Genomic DNA, 14,075 nt, shown 5'->3' on the forward strand with positions numbered 1-14,075 from the left:
CCTGCATATCTTAATTGGCATCTGGTTCCATGTTTCAATTGCACAAAAGGTATGTATAGTGGGGGGATGGTTCTTTTAAGAACTTATCACTTAAACTATTTTTTTGGAAAACAAATGGTTCTTCAATAGCATTGCTATGAATAACCCCTTTTGGAACCTTTATTTTTAAGAGTGAAGATAACATTTTAAGGTAATTTAACACCACACTATCAAAATTAGATGAATCAGTCTTCGGTTTCAGGAAGCTTTTTTGGAACAGAGCCATTTGGATCACCTTAGTGAGTTATAACCCTTTTAAAAAAAAACACAACTCATATTGCTGAATACGTTGTGGGTGTGGTTGGCAGCTGCACAGTACATGACTGATTCAGGTTTAATATGATGATGTTTTATATAAATTTATGCCTGTGAGGTTAAAGTCTGTACAGAAGGAAAAGTGTCAGATGGCAGAATGAAGTATCTAATAGACTCCAACCAAAACAGTTTAGGGTCAGACTACAGCACTACGTCACAATATCATAACCGCAAAGCAAGAGGGTTACATTTTCTTAAGGAAACATCAGCAACTTTCCAAACGTCATCACTGACCTAGTTCACCTCTGAGAGATGGATGTTTGAGCATCTCAGCATGGCTGATCCATCAGTCTCCGACAGCATAGATGACAGATGCTCTTTGTGCCCTAAAATGACATGCGGTCAGCTGGCTCAAAGACACACACACAGTTGCCTTACTCATCCTTTTTTGCTGGTTTTAACATGCTCTATTCTGCATGTTGAATCTGCTCACTCTTTTTAAACCAGCCATGTGTTTACTGCCCTTTTGTAATGTATTTACCTTGACATTCCCTCGCAGGTCACGCACTAGACAATGTTTTTATTGGCGAAAACATCTTTCGTGTTGTTTAGCTGCAATATTTTGCAGTAAGTTTCACATTTAATGAGGTCACAGTCTACTCAAAACATTTTCAGACTACAAATATAATCAATTTGTTTTTACTTTCTTTTCTGTCCGCCTGTTACAATAAGCTAAGACTTAATGAAAGAAGAAAAAAAAACATTTATGAAATGAATAAATAAGAATACAATATTGACTAGAGACACCCCATGTGTTCCCGCATAACAGCTTCCTGTCTTGCCTGTTATAATACCACCTGAATATTACTTGTTTTTATTGATCTCAGTTTGGGCACTTATGATTAATGAGGGCTATTTAAATGGTATTTTGTTAATAGGAAATACTCAAACCGAGCTTTTCATAAACCACTTTTCCTGAGCTATACATACTTGCTGGCAGGAGAGTTTTCTAATTGGAGCTCACAGCACTTAGGACATATTAGAGATGTATTACCATTTTCCCATCTACTTTAGATTGTTATTTTCAGAAGTGTTATCTTTGCTTAGCCATGTGTCCTCCCACTGAGATTTGTATTTGCTGGTGCTCTTTCACCACAGGGGTAAACTGTTCCATCCAAACAGCAGTTTCTTCCTAGATTGGGTGTTTTGAGCCTCCAGCATTTCTCTGACATTTGTTAGTAATACTTTTAAATAGTTCCTGTGGGTATTTGTTTCTATTTATGGTGTCAGGTAGCTACAGTACCAGCCACAAGTCTGGACACCTCTGCTCATTCTTTATATAAATATTTTCCACATTTATATAATGACAAAAAAGAACAAAAATACATTCTCTCTTAGTTTTTAAATTGTATTTTTTAGATACATTTCATTGACAGTTGAAGGATTTAAGGATTCTCAATAGCAACCTGTGTGCGTGTGTGTGTTACTTTAAGAGAGCAACCACACATCTGTTATAACTGATTATTATTATTATTATAGTAAGCCAGGATTAGGCCATAGTTCAATCAAAGGTTCTGTTCTTCGCGATTCCATCTTTCAAACTTTAGTTAGTGTGTAATGTTGCTGTTTGAGCATAAATAATACCTGTAAAATTATAAAGCTCATAGTTCAATGCCAAGCGAGATATTTTATTTAACAGAAGTTCCCTTTCAAAGCCTACAGCGAACGGCCGGTGTCATGACAAATCCTGTCCCCCTGTGAAATCGTGTCCGCTGGTAGCGGTTATAAATGCCTGATTAAAAGTTGTTATACATGGTTCTGGACAGTCAATTGTTTAAAAATAACTAAATAATAAACTATGAATTCATTGCCATTCTAACACACGCAAAACATTTATTTGAAATATGTAATTGATTGCTATAATGGGAGCAAAAACATGTTCTGAATTATATACTTATATAAGCACTTATAGCTTCAGTTTTATACTACTAATATATGAAACATATGCTTTGTAAGACATTAAAGACTATTTTAACACAATTTAAACAGCAAAAATCAAACCGCGATTGTGTAAGTATTGTAATCAGGCTCTGAACAGATTACCTATTAAAACTTATTTCAGCTAATAGAATCGCTCTGGGGGTCCTTGCGGACACGATTTCACAGGGGGGCAGGATTTGTCATGACACCGGTTTGGACTACACCCCTGCATTTCCTTCAGGATTGACTAGAACCGTTTGTTGACTAACCGTCCGCCCACAAGAACACGCAAAATAGGGGGCGTGGTCCTCTCACGTGGAGAAGAGCGTGCATTCAGTATCTCCCCTTTATGTAAGAGGCGGGACCTTTCCGGGCAAAGTGTGCAAAGCTACTGTCCAATCACAACACGGGAAGCGCTGGCCCAATCAGAACTCGTTACGTATTTCTGAAGGAGGGACTTCATAGAACAAGGAAATCATCAGGCCGTTTTTAGGACAGAGAAAACAGCTGTACAGATAAGTAAATTGTGTGAAAAATACTGTGTTTTTTTTTACACGCGAAACATGAACTCATGTTATATTGCACACTGTAAACATAATCAAAGCTTTGAAAACAAGCGAAGAACAGGACCTTTAAGCATTTTAATGGCTTCTATAGACGCAGGGCCGGCGTTTGCTATAGGCGAGCTAGGCGGTTGCCTAGGGCGACAATTGTGTTAGGGGCGCGAGCGCGCTCTAGTGCCGCCCATTACTACCCATTAGAATTGGAACAAGCGAAATACAACATAATGTTCATTAAACATGATCATCATAGGGCGCCCCCTCAGCCACACGTTTTATTACTTATCAACCTGATTATTAGATTGAATTGATGGTGATTATTGATTATTAGTTCAGGCGTTAGGTCAGGCAAGTGCTCATCTTGCGCGTTCATCAAAAATGAGGCGTCTAAACCCCGCGGATGCACAGGGACGGAAAAAGAGAAAAAAAGAAAGGAAGAAAATTGAAAGAAAGCCCAGTATAGAGGTTAGTCTTCTTATCTCAGCCAATAAGTTGTCAAACAAAATAAAATTACTTAGTATCAATCTTATCAACTAATATTTATTTTATAAATATTATTAATATTGTCACTAAGCTATCACTTGCTAGTTTTCTACATAATTACTATACGTATTGCAAACATAACTTCACTGACAATAATCTACAATAACCTACATGGATGTCATTTAAATATCAAAAGTCCAGTGCGTTATGAATATGGATAACGTATGCATGTTATTTATGAAAAGTACAAACGCTCTCTACGTGGGCGTCGGAAGGAAATAAATACGGCCTCTCGTTTTTTTTTTTTTTTTTTTACTGGAGCAGCCTAATGAAAGATGCCATATTATTTACATTAAACACAAATATGCTGTGTTCACCTAATTCTTTACAGTGGCTGTAGTGTAGTGGTAAGACGCATGGCATCAAGATTTGATGCAGATCGATCAGTGGTTCGATCCTGCCTTTTGCCACACTCGCTCTATTTCCTTTTCCCATCACATATCAAATGGGAAAGGCATATATTTTTAATAAAAAGTGAGAAAATGTTTGAAAAGTGGAAATAAAGCGTTGAACGTGTTTAATAATAAGTGCTTCTCGGTTAGGGGTAGGCCTAGGAAAACAGACATGTGCTGAATTAGAGACGATAAAAGTGAGTGGGGAGGGGAGGGGTGGGGAGGGGAGGGGTGGGGGGGGGGGCGCAAAACTCCATCTCGCCTAGGGCAACCAAAGAGCTAGAGCCGGCCCTGTATAGACGTGCCTTAAAAATATTATTGTGTGCATCTTGAGACAAAACAAATATAATATATATCAAATTAAAATATATCCGTGCAAATTGCGTTCAGTTAACACAGCTCAAACATGCATTTGGGAATAGGCTTGTGAATGTGTAAGTATAAATTAGTCAAGTGTTGATGAAAAAGATTGAAAATGGCTAAAGACTCAGCAGCTTGGGTTGAGTTATGCAGGTTATTCCACCAGCGTGGAACAGTCAAGGTAAAGGTCCTTGAAAGGGATTTTTGGATGGCACCACAAGGCACCATTCACTTGCAAAACACAAGCTTCTGGAGGGCACGTAGGTCTGAAGCATTGAGTTTTGGTATAAAGGCGCAGAGCCAATGGTTGTTCTGTTGGCAAACAGCAGTACCTTGAATTTGATGAGTGGCAGCTGGCAACCAGAGCACTTTTATGAGGAGGTGACGTGCACTTTCTTCAGCTCGTTAAAGAGCACTCTTACTGCAGCATTCTGGATCAGTTGCAGAGGTTTGACAGTGCTTGAAGGCATGCCAAGGGAATATTACACTATTCCAGTCTGGATAGAGCAAGAGCTTGGACAAGGAGTTGTATAGCAGGACCTGATCATCCTATTGTGTAAGGCAAATCTGCAGCACCAGCTCCAAGGTTCCTGGCTGTCCTGAATGGAATTACCGTTGATGAACCTTGCTGAATTGAGAAGTTGTGATGAAGTGGTGGTTTGGCTGAGACCACAAGCAGTTCTGTCTTCGCAAGGTTGAGTTGAAGGTGGTGGTCCTTTATCCAGCAAGAAATGTCTGTCAGACAGGTGGAGATGCGGTTGAGAGGTAGATTTAGTTGTGTGTCATCACCATAGCAGTGATAGGAAAAGCCATGTTTCTGAATGACAGATCTTAGTGACAATATAGATGGAGAAGAGTAGTGTCCCAAGCACTGAGCCCTGAGGCACCCCAGTAGCTAGCTGTTGTGACTTATATACCTCACCTCAACACTCCATGACAACCTGAAGGACCTTAGAAATAAGACCTAAACCATAATCACAGGATAATGTTGTGAAGCAGTGATTTTCCATTTTTCCCCCCTTGGAATAATAACACTTATTGGATTTTTACAGGTCAAACGAAGTCTGAGCACGTACCAAAGAAAAGCCCTATTTGGATGGTAATTGTTTCTTGTGGGGTCATAAGGTTTTTTCATCATTGACAGGGGCTAGTCAATGATTTTTTTGCCATTCGAATCCAGAATGTCAGTGTTTTTCTTATTTCCATATGGATTAAAATTATATTTTGAAATAAAATACAAGACAGAAAATCATTTTAACTACTATTTTAATCAGGGTATTCTCACAAAAATGCGTATAAATAGTACGAGTGTGCAATGTCGTGGAATGTATACGCCAAAACTCATTTTGGCGTGTCTATGGCACGCGGTTTTTCGCGTGCATATGAGACGCATTTTATGGCGTATTATACATACGAACCCCCCACCCCACCACCCTAAACCTACCCAAGCGCGTGTCATATATACGCCCCACTAACCTAAACCTACCCAAGCGCGTGTCATATATACGCCATAAAGTGCGTCTCATATGCATGTGAAAAACATATGCACGGCAAAATGAGTTTTGGCGTATACATTCCACGACATTGCACACTCGTAGTATTTATACGCATTTATGTGTGATCGGGTTGATTTTTATATATAATTTTGTCTCCTGCTTCTGTTCTTCTCTGGCTTGCTCAGTCAAACTCTCAGGCTGATAGAGTTGTGGGGTACCAGATCAGACATTCTGTTAAAAAGGTTTTGGAAACCAGACCAAATTATATTTTGAAAAGATCATCTGGAATAATTTCTGACATGGAGCTCCGATCTAACACTGTACACTAATTTCTGTGTGTGTGTGTGTGTGTGTGTGTGTGTGTGTGTGTGTGTGTGTGTGTGTGTGTGTGTGTGTGTGTGTGTGTGTGTGCGTGTGTGTGCGTGTGTGTGTTTACATGTAATATTTTAATTAAATTCTACATACTGATTTGAAAAAAGTCAGTTGTATTTGGCATTTGCTTTAATAGCAGCTTTCAAGCTGCATGATCATCAGGTAAAAGTGATCAGAAAAGCCAGACCTTTTGTTCAAAGAGGTTCACATTATCAATGTACCAAATAAAATCTCTAAATTCTTAAAGGAACTGTATGTAAGAAATGTATTTTGAATGAACCATAAAATGGCCCTGATATGTCACTAGACATTAAGAAATCATGTTATTTTCAAATACTTATATCACTGACAAAAGTAGTCCAGCCAGGATATTGTCATTTAAAAGTTGTTGTTGCAGCCCTCAACTAGGGGTGGGCGATAAAATGATAACGATAATTATCACAATATAATTTCCTCGATAAAACGATAACAACAATTCGATAAATTCTCGATATAATACTTACGCGCTATGCGTAATGCTGCGCATGTGTATTGCAGACCGGGCTTCTGGGTGCTGCACGCAGTGATGTTTACAGTCAGAGGCTGACAGGCTTGGAGGATTGGAGTGAAGTGGAGCGAGAAAAATTAGCAATTGTGAAGAAAATTCAGCACTCACGACCAGCTCGGATGACACAGATATCGTTGACAAGTTAGTTTGTGGTTTCAACTTCAGTGGTTTGGAGATATTTTGGCTATCCCATCCGGCATAAAACAGATTATCATACTGCTTATCATAGATTCACGTTCACCACACGGAATTTAGTTATTAAATTATTGTGATTCTTCAAAGTTCTTCCATATAACATTGAGCCCAACACAGCGATAAATCTACATTAACTATATTCACGCACAGGTTTATCACCTTATTAGCTGTAGTGGGTGACTTACAACAAGCTAACGTTACCAAACTATAATCACTAAAACATCGGACTTGTACATCGCTATCATAATTGTTTGTATTTGGTGATGTATTAATGACTCAGCATCGCCTGTATCAAAAGAGAAATAATTTCACCTGATGTTTAAAATGAATAAAATAGACTAGACAGCCCTTACTGGAGATCCACAAATACTGAACTTTGACTCTCCCGACCAGCCCACTGTCGGTGAGGTGTGTGTGTCAGTTAGATGGGCTTGTGTCTGTGTGTGAGAGAGAGCGAGCGATGCACGGTGGACCAATCCACTGTGAGGCAGGAGAGGGGGGACTCAAAATGTTTCTTAACTTAAAATGCTTTTTTTTTTTTTTTTGCACGTTTGCATTTTTAGTGTTTTACTACGTACACAATTACGTAATGATATTATTGATATACAGTGTAGAGTAAAAAAAAAAAATGCTTACCACAATTAATATTTTAATAAATAAATCTACGTCAGTTTTAATAAATTGTTCACCAGTTTGGGAAGTGTTTGTCATGTTTTGACAATAAAGGATAGTTTAAAACCACAGTTAACTGTCTGTTTTCTACATATTTCACTCAGGAGCAAAAATATGCCTTTACATTTTAAAGAAATAAAGATTTTACATTTATCGTGATATTTATTGATATCGACTGATATGGAAAATTATATTGTGATAATTTTTTGGGGCCATATCGCCCAGCCCTACCCTCAGCTGATGTTGGTGTTGACATGTTGTGTTTTGGCCTGAAGCTCCACCCTCTTCCTATCGACCAATCACAAAGTCAGTAGTGTTTGGGCATCCGGGTTGCCAGCTCTGCTCTAGTTATCACAGCTCCAGCTACAAACGTTCCTGCTGATCCTGCAGCCTATCTGGCAACCTCCAGTCAGGGGGAGGGGGAGAGGGGATACACCGCTCTACAGTCATTTAAAAAGTGACTGCAGTACCAGTTTTGGCACAATCTTACATACACTTCCTTTAAACTTTGTTTAAAATTTGATCTTGAAAATCATTTTCAGTGTAGTCTCAGATATCTGGACACCACTGCTTTTCCTTTGACTGGTTTGCTGTTGCTTTGCCCCTAATGGTACAAATTACATTTTGTGTTTGTTTGAAATGGCAGCATTTGCCTCTAATTATGGCAGCACTAACATCACAGGCTCTTCACTCATTATCTATTATTATCATAACACCACCAATCCATCCTATAATTATATGCAATAATTTATATGAAGGAATGTGACCCTCTACCTCAGTCTGTGTTTGGTTGTTCTTTCTGGCCATTAGCCATGTTTGCCATCTGTTCATAACCATATAAACACTTCTAGATTATACCCCCTGCCTCGTCCTCCTGCAGCACACAGCCATTTGTCCTTGTTATGTTGGACTACCTTTACTGCTATCATTTCCCTCCGATAGCGTTCAGGTGGAATGTGTGCGTCAGTTGGAGACACAGTCAGGCAGCAACCATGCTGTGTCCCTCTGATGCCTAATCCCCTCCACCCCCACCCCCCAGACTTGTGTTCCATTAACCTTTTTTTTAAAATAAGCAATATATAATCATTCATGTTTATTAGTGGGTCTAAAGTAATGTCTAATATGCTTGCTCAGACTTTCATATTTTTCATATGAATTTGTTCAATTCATTATGAAATAAATTTCAAATGCTTCATAACCACCCATTTATTCTTTTAAATGATGATGTCCTAGATGTCCTCATCTGAAATGAATGAACCAAGGTCAGGGTTTCTTCATTGTATTATTTGTATGACCCATTTAAAAGCCAGTAATTGGCTTCCATTCAAGTCCCACCTCTGTTTTAATGCAATCTGGAAATCTGGACCAGCAATAACTAGAAGTTCAGATTTTGTATAAGTGTTCCTAAACTAAAAAAATATTCTCTGAATGTCATGTGTGCATGAACAGCTAACAACACTGTCTATCAATACTTTTTTTTTAAATTATTATTATTATTATTATTTAATAAATATTGGAGCTTTAGTTTTCAGCTGGCATCTGATGCACAATGAATGATTTCCATTCTTTGACTGTGACAATTGCAAGATATAGTTGTCTTTTAATGCACTATATTGCCAACAGTTTTGTGAAGCCTGCCTTTACATGCACATGAACTTTAATCCCATGAAGATCCCATTCTTAACCCGTAGGGTTTAATATGTTGGCCCACCCTTTGCAGCTATAACAGCTTCAACTCTTCTGGGAACTCTTTCCACGAGGTTCAGCAGAGTGTTTATGGGAATGTTTGACCATTCTTCTCGAAGTGCATTTGTGAGTTCAGACACTGATGTTGGACCAAAAAGCCTGGCTCACATACTCGCTCTAATTTATCCCAATGTTCAGGTTAGGCCAATCAAGTTCCTCCACACCAAACTTGCTTATCCTTGTCTTTATGGACCTTCTTTTATGCACTGGTGCGCAGTCATGTTGAAGCATGAAGGAGCCAACCCCAAACTGTTCCCACAAAGTTGGGAGCATTAAATTGTCCAAAATGTATTGGTATGCTAAAGCATTAAGAGTTCATTTTACTGGAACTAAGGGGCCAAGCCCAATCCCTGAAAAACAATGCAGTCAGGTAAGTACCGTTCTCCATGAGACCATTTCCATGAAGCTCTCTACGTACTGTTCTTTAGCTAATCTGAGGGCCACACAAGTTTGCTGGTCTGTAGCTATTGACTGTGCAGAAAGTTTTACATGGCCTATCATTTAGTGAGTAGCTGTTGTTTTCAATTGCTTCCACTTTTGTTTTAATAACACTAACAGTTGGCGGTAGAATATTTAGTGAGGACATTTCACAAATGTTTGTAGAAGCATCTGCATGCCTAAATGCTTGATTTTATACACCTTGTAGAAAATGTACTCATTTAACAAAAAAAAGAAGATATTTGCTGGAAGGAGGAAAAGTGGTGTCTCAAAAGAGATTGAGCCAAGATGTGCCCAGTTGGGGAACTCTTAAAGTCTCTATTGGTTCCCACCTATTTGGTGAGGTGACCAAACAAAGATGACCAGGGCATTTGTTTTGTCTTATCTCTATTTGCATGTTTAAGGTGGCATGGATATTTTTTGCAGTTTTTACACAAAGGTATGGCAGAAATATTATAATGCAATTTACTCAAAATATACTGTACACCATTAATTCTGAAATTAAGGGGGGGGGGGTGAAACACTCAGTTTCAGTCAATCTCATGTCAATCTTGAGTACCTATAGAGTAGTATTGCATCCTTCATATCTCCGAAAAGTCTTTAGTTTTATTATATTTATAAAAGAAATATAGGCTGTACCGAGTCTTTCCGGAAAAAACCGAGCGCCTGGAGGCGTATCTTGAGGGCGGAGCTAAAGAATGACGAGCGCGAACAAAGCGGTGACGTCCTCAAGCGTGGAGAAACCCATGGCTATCGATCAGATTCAGCTAATACAGATATGATCCAGAATCATCCGGAGGCTGAAATAAATTGAACAGGAGAAACAGCAACAGCAAGACGTCCGTCTCTGTGGTATGTACTGTATTTAGTGGCCTGTCAACATTTGTGTGTCTTTACTCGCAGATTATGAGGACATGATTCGGTTTATGGACTATTGTATGCGACTAAACCTTAGCAGTAGCAAGCAAAACGGTTTTGCACATCAGACTAGTGTAACGTTATACAGAGAACAACAATAGAGTAACCGACCATTAGCGCATTTGAATGACGAAGCACACGATCGTGTCGTTTACTGATGTTTACTCAAACAACGATAACCAACAGCACAGACATTTGAAGCAGTTTTACTCACCGGCTGCTTCCAAAGCAGGACCGAACCTTTATCGCTGGGACCGCTCTGTCAAAAACACACTTCTTTGGTATGATTTGGTGAAGTCCTGTGACAGCAGTGACCGTGGAGATCCGCGATGTTGTGAAGCTTCCCGTCATTTCTGCGTTCAAATCGGTTCAAATGCAGCGCTGCCTTCCCGGAATGCTGTGCTGAAGCGTTGAAGTCGCTTGATGTCACCCATAGGAATAAAGTGGAGCGCGGCGCGGACTATAACGACATAAGTGTTCACGGACGAGTGGATCTGAAGCTGAGTGAGTGTTTATGGGCGTGCATTTCCTCTCTCGCTCTAGTCACGCACGCGCACCCTACCGGGAGAAGAGCCCGTACGGCCCATACAAGGACTTTCCGCTATATCGACGTCAAGTAGACCCATACTCGAAAAAAAATTCTCTGAAACTTGTGAGAAACCGGAAGAAGTATTTTTGACACAGAAATACTCTATCAAACGTCCAACATTAGTTTTTGAAACTTTGTCTGTTTAGGATGTGAATCAAAGTCTTTAACCGTGTAAAAAGAGTATGTATGAAACAGCACCCCCAACAATTAATGGAGCTTCTTTCATGTGCTTCCCCATTCACTGCATTTTCTTTCTTTTTCTAAGAGTGTCGAGAGCTTTCTGTTTTGATTTCCTGTAGAGGCTGAGGAGCTTTAGTATTCTAGGATGTGAGCCAAAGTTTGAGTGCCCATTAGATTTATTTTAAGGAATAATGCAACAAAAAAGGTAGAACAAAAATTATTTACCTCATGTCGACACCTGCATGGCCTTCTGTATACAGCAGAACACAAAGATACATTTCAAAGAATTGTTCAAGCATTTCCAATGAAAAACAGAAATTAAGCTTTTAAGCTTTAAAAATACTGCAGAAGCCCATATATCATAAAAGTTGTCCCATGCACTATTACAAATCTTCGGTGGCCATTTGCATTAATTGCTAGGAATTGTTAGCTAGTAAGGCAAGCAAGGTGCATTCTTCATTCATTTTTTTTCTTTAAAGGTGGGGTAAGTGCTTTCTGCTTAATGTTCTAGTTATTTCAAATCACCAAAACAAACACGGCCCTACCCCCAAAAGAGTCTCTGCCCTATTTAAATAGATCCGCCCCACACATACGTAATCCAGGCAACAACTATGTCAGAATCTGTGTTACTAATCCAGGTCGAATATTCAATGAAAAAGTCATCCCTTTCATCACAAAAATACAAAACCCGTCTCATGACCAACTCAGTGCCATGAGCGTGACAGTCCAGCTAATGACCTATTACAATTATGACCGTATAGGTTATATAGATCATAAAAAGAGGAAACAAACATATGTGAGGAGTATAGTATCTTACTCGTCGGACACATTTTGTGAGCTGATGCTTGAAACAAACTGTGAGGAAGATTTAGATGCTCCATACGGTGTGGAAATGAACGGGTCTTTATCATCGCTGAAGTGAGCCACAATACGATACGATCGCAAATGGACAAACAAGCGAACATGACACGAGCATATTCAAGCAAAAGCCAGCATTTACTAGTTCTCGGCTAATGTCCGTTCTGTGTTTTGAATAATGATGTGCACTGAGTGCTCTCTTCTCACCATAAATAGTAGACACGCCCCTTACTGCTGATTGGCTACAAGTTTGTTATTGGCCTGAGTCCGTTTTGTTAAACGTTTTTAAAATAATAACACTTACCCCATCTTTAAGACTGTTTAAAGAATTACTTCAGTGATTAGCATATGGCTTTGTATCAGTAGAAAACCCTGGTGTATATTCAAATGATTGTGCTTTCCCCCCTCATATCCCCCTGAGACGAGAGATTATTGCATTTCTGGAAAAATTCCTCCGATGATGCCAATTGACGATATTTGCATCATAAGAGGAATGTTTGGCCAAAGGCTAAAGACTACAGCCAGCAGAGGGAGCCATTTCCGCATGTTTTGAACCCGTGCATGGGGGATGGAGATAACACTCAGAGCTCAGCTCAGCTACAGGCAATCATTTAAACGGAGCTATGGTGTGCAATGTAAGTCTTTTAACTTCTCAAACTAATTTATAAGAAAGTTAAGCTTGCAAAGGCATGAACTGAAACGCGCCAGACTGAACTCGCGTTGTGAATGTATGCCGCGAGTGTAGTTGCGATTACCTCAGCTCTCATCACGAGAGCTCAGCTCATTTATCTCACTCCTGCAGTTAGTGCTCAGTGCTGTGATACTCGCACGCTGACTCACTCATTATATTGAACAGACATGTTCAGTTTTTAATTGTAGTGTCTTCTCCATCAGTCACAGTAATCCAGTAGGTGGCTTTGGGAATGGCCTCACAGGGCAGTGAAGCATTCTGGGAATTGTAGTCTTTCATCCCCATGAGACCAAAATACATTTTCTGTCTTTTCTCAGTCTAGAAGGCACTAAATTCAAAAATAATTTCACATTTCTACTACATTGATGACCAAGTTTAAATACAGATTTATCTTCCCAGCGCTGAAGTACCCCTTTAAGACTGTTTTTAATAATATATATATATATATTTTTTTTTTTATATAATTTTTTTTTTTTTTTAAATCTAAATAGTTAATGGGCCTTGCTGATTTCCATAGGATAAAAAATGCCATCAATGGGGCCCAACAACTGTTTGGTTGCAGGAATTATTTTATTTTGTGTTCAGCAGAATAAAGAAATTAATAACAGTTTTTGAACAACTTGAGGGTGAGTAAATGATGACAGAATATACATTTTTGGGTGATCTATCCCTTTAAGATACAGTCTTAGCAACTGGCATCTGAAGTCATAGCTTTGTGTGAGGAATGAATCTTATCAATTAATTGATTTATACAGTTCACAAAATGCAGTTCCGTTGCAAGTATTAGCAGTTAAAACCTCCCGAGAGAATGATTATTATCAAGTAATGCCTTGCATTTTGTGTCTGTTCCACACATAAACCTTGTGTTACTTTAGAATATAGAAAACAACCCTCTTTGATCCTATTGTAGAGTTACATAGCAAAATAATAATAATAATAATAATATTATAATATTATAAAGAAGAAAATCAAATAGATTGACTTTACAGTGAGTAAATGATCTATTCCATAAAATGATTAAGTCTATTTCCTTGCACTGAAAGAAAGGTTCATCCATTAACAAAATAAGTACATTAATACTGCATCAAGGCTGTGTGTGATTCAGCATGCCACGCCACCTCTCACCCTCTCCCACCAGCTCCTCCTCAAACAGGCGGTCAGTCTGTCTTCACATTCACAGTGTGCGTGAGGGGGAGAGTGGGACTGCTATTCAAGGTGTCCACAGAGTATTAGATTCTTTAATC

Source organism: Pseudorasbora parva, chromosome 5 (genome assembly GCF_024679245.1).
Source record: "Pseudorasbora parva isolate DD20220531a chromosome 5, ASM2467924v1, whole genome shotgun sequence".
In the NCBI taxonomy this organism is placed as follows: Eukaryota; Metazoa; Chordata; class Actinopteri; order Cypriniformes; family Gobionidae; genus Pseudorasbora; species Pseudorasbora parva.